The sequence below is a fragment of the Cavia porcellus genome, unplaced genomic scaffold (genome assembly GCF_034190915.1).
Source record: "Cavia porcellus strain 051 isolate PalLab524CR breed Dunkin Hartley unplaced genomic scaffold, mCavPor4.1 scaffold_17, whole genome shotgun sequence".
NCBI lineage: Eukaryota > Metazoa > Chordata > Mammalia > Rodentia > Caviidae > Cavia > Cavia porcellus.
Genome location: NW_026947500.1, coordinates 66,361,530 through 66,365,489, shown reverse-complemented (window position 1 = coordinate 66,365,489; position 3,960 = coordinate 66,361,530). Strand labels below are relative to the sequence as shown.

At 45.5% G+C, this 3,960-nt stretch overlaps 1 pseudogene; it reads left to right on the top strand.

The window, feature by feature from the left end:
- Positions 1-632: 632 nt before the first annotated feature.
- LOC134471149 (olfactory receptor 7A10-like) lies at positions 633-1,744 on the top strand (annotated as a pseudogene).
- The last annotated feature ends 2,216 nt before the right edge of the window (positions 1,745-3,960 follow it).

The following is a 3,960-nucleotide window of genomic DNA, read 5'->3' as shown; positions in this document are numbered from 1 at the left end:
TAACAATGTGCAAGAAGTGCGCACCACAAAACAGGGGTTCCTGGGGTCCAGCATTCTCAGCACCTCACTCTTCAGTGCCCCTGTCTGCTGTCTCTCAGCACCCTGCCCCTCTCGCTGACCTCCACACACTGGTTCCTTGATGGCCTCGAGAATCTGAACGTGTCTCAGGGCATTTGCACTGGTTTTGCTCTCTGCCAGGTAAAATTCCCACAGGTGGCCTCCTGGCTTCTGTTCACATGTCACCTATTCCTGCCTGACTGTGAACTTTCAGGTGTAGCTCAGTGGCAGAAGAACAGCCTAGCATGCCCCAGATTCTAGGTTTCATCGAGAGCAACACACAGACACACACACATACACACACCTCCTATCCACACCTACCTGCATTGTTTTCATGATGTGTTCACCCCGTGGGGTCTTCTGTGACTATTTCTTTTTCAAGCAGTTTTATTGAGGCGTAATTGATAATAAAATCCACTTAGTACATGCCATTGCATGGCTGGGTGGTAGTTTCACGGAAAACAGGTCATAGATATGTGGTTTTCTTCTCTCCCTGTGTTCTATGTCCATGACTGGGAAGTAGGAATGTTTGTTTATCCGCAGGAGCGAATCATTTTACAGACAGGGGTCGGAACATGGCCAGTACACAAATGTATTAAGTACTTTCTCATTAAAACTGTGAAACGCATGGCCTCATAGGGAAAGGTGTAGAGCTGAGCAGAAATTTCAAATCCTGTGGGTATGAGATATTAAAGCATACAGAATTATCTCTAAACATAAGCATGTAAATAAGAGCACTTCAACTATATGGGTAGCATGCATCTGTGTGCAGAGCACTGATGCGACCTGCTTTCCCTGAAACTACCACCCATCCACACAACGGCACCTACTAAGTGGACTTTTACTTACAGTGTTGCACCCACCATGAGGAAGCAGGAAACAGCACCAGAACTTCAGAATTTCTCCTTCTGGGACTCTCAGAGGACCCAGAGCTGCAGCCCCTCCTCTACGGGCTCTTCCTCTCCATGTACCTGACCACGGTGCTCGGGAACCTGCTCATCCTCCTGGCCATCGTCTCCGACCCCCACCTGCACACGCCCATTACTTCTTCCTCTCCAACCTGTCCTCTGTGGACGTCGGCTTCACCTCCACGAGCGTCCCCAGGATGCTGGTGAACATCCAGACCCACAGCAAGGCTATCAGCTACCCAGGCTGCATCGCCCAGATGTGCTTTCTCTTGCTCTTTGCAGAGCTGGACAACTTCTGCCTGGGTGTCATGGTCTATGACCATCTCATGGCTATCTGTCACCCCCTGAGTTACATGGTCGTCATGTACCCATTGCTCTGTGTGGTGCTGGTGCTGGTGTCCTGGATGGCGAGCATCCTGCACACCTCATTCCAAAGCCTCTTGGTGCTGTGTCTGTCCTTTTGCACGGAGCTGGAAGGGCCACACTTCTCCTGTGAACAGTCAGGTGGCCCAGCTTGCCTGTGCTGAGAATGTACTCAATGACCTTGTGGTGCACTTGGCACCTGTGCTGTTGGGGACTGGCTCCCCGGCTGGCATCCTGTACTCTTACCCTAAGATCGTCTCCTCCATGTGTGCCATCTCTTCAGCTCAGCGGGGCATAAAGCCTTTTCCACCTGCGCATCTTACCTCGCAGTGGTCTCCTTATTTTATTGCACGGCCTTAGGTGTGTACCTTAGCTCTGCACACAGGAGTCATACTCATGTGCATCAGCCTCGGTGATGTACACTGAATCCCTTCATCTACAGCTTGAGGAATAAAGAGGTCAAGAGAGCTCTAAAAAGACTTTCTGGATAAAACCTGTAAAAGAAGACTCTGCCCAGAGCCTGACAACGCTCTTGGCTGCAGGACTTTGAAAGCCTTCAAGTGTAAACCTGATTCACAGATCAGATCATGAGCATAGGAACTGCTCACAGTATTTACTCCCGAGACTTGCCTTTTCTACGATTCCAACCCCCCCATGTGACTTAGTCAACTCGAGCTTTTAGATTTTCTGCTCTGATAGCTCACGGTTTTTTCCTTTTGCTTTTCGAAATTCCCAATGTTATTCCCAACATTGCACCAGAAATATTTGGAAATTCTCACTTACCTGACCCATCAGCAAGAATGTCTTAAAGATAGCTTCTTCCTGTATTGCATCTCTTATTGCATAATGTTTCTTTCATTTTACTGAAGAGCTCGTGACGGGATTTGCTTCATATATGGAAAAAGTTACCTTGGAAACCGGTGCAATTTATCTAAAGCTGAGGTCAATACTTTGCTTCTTCGGGAGTCATGCCTGTGTGTATCAGTGCCTCAACTGCTCTTTTTGATAATGTGGACTTCAACATGCTAGTGCATTTTATGCCTAGTCACTTGGGTTTTTATAATTTTTACAATTTTTATAATTTTTATTTTTATAGCACTACCTAATATCAATGCATATTTATGAGAGACAACATGGTGTTTGACTCATGCATATGTTAGAGAGCCGTGAGCCCGGCTTGTTGACATATCTGTGACTTTCAGTCTTAATCATGTCTTTATGGTGAGCTAGTTCTAGAGTCCTCTGTCTAACAATTGTGATACGTACAGTGCTTTCCTGCTGACTGTGGTCACCCCAGGGCCCAATCGAGCACCAGAATTCTGCCTTTGATCTGACCAACTCATGATTCTCACAGTCAGAACCTGGCTTTTATTTCAGCTCATGTCCAAAGCGCTGACCAGAGCCATGAGCAAAACAAGCCTCTAGAGATACTGACTCCTGCATTTCTCTGGGGCAGAGGGCTTTGAATGCTAGATGACATTTCTGCTGTCATAACAGTGTGGGAACGGGGAGTAGATTGGTGATTCTTTTAGGTCAAGGACAGGAAAGGGAAGAAAGCAGGGAGGCTCTCCAAAGGCCAGCGCTGAGCATCTCTGCAGAGCTGTCCTGTGTGTTGACTGTAACCAGCGTCTGTACCTTGGGTGTGACATTGTACCACAGTGTTATGAGATGTTACTGTTGGGAAAACTGAATAAAGGATTCATGGATCTGTCTGGCTTATTTCTTCCATATGCATGTTAACCTACAATTATCCCCAAATTAAAGTTTCATAGGAATTATCAATGATACATTAAACATTCATGAACAAGATTTTCTTGACATGTAGAGATTATGACATCATTCTTTTCCCCTTTGAACTTATTTCCTTTATATATTTTAAGACACAGAGACTGTCCTATCTTATGCTTAAAGTAATCTTCACATATTTTATTACAGTTAAAGCAAATAAGGAAAAGTGAATGATTTCATCCATTAAAAATGGTGCTGTACCCTTGCGTCCTTCTAGACAGTGTGGTACAATATAGGTCCTTACAATGGAGTTTGTTTTTCTCATCTATGTTAAAATACTGGGTGATAAAATAAATGGAATTTGGACTACTAAGAAAACAGTACCCTCTGGATTCCATTGTTACCGCTTTTTCTGTTTTGGGGAGGCAAAGAGGGAAATGGCACACATGAGAACTGTAGAAGGGAGACTTCTGCAGTAACCGAGCACCTCCCCCTCCGCCCTTCATCTCGCCAGCTCCCTCTGGATGCCACTGCACTGTGCGAATTACCTCCTTTTCTCTTTCTCTGAGATTATTTTGTATTCCCAGTCGCTTTCTTTTAGGACACTGGGTACTTTCCTTTCTTTATGATGGTCAAACTATGCTAGGTTCATAAAGACCGCAATCCATCCTGTCTGCACAATTTTGCCTGGAACATTCAACTAATTGTGTTTTGAAACTGATTATGTGTGTTAAGGTGACATTCTGACTAATCATAGACGTTCCCAGGGGCCATCACACCCACACTCACACACACCCCAGATTTGTTTGACAACCCATGCAGGAGCACCCTAAATAAACTGAGATGGAAAACTGGTTAAGTAACACGGTGTTTCTCTGGAGATCTGGCTTGAGCCAAAGCCTTG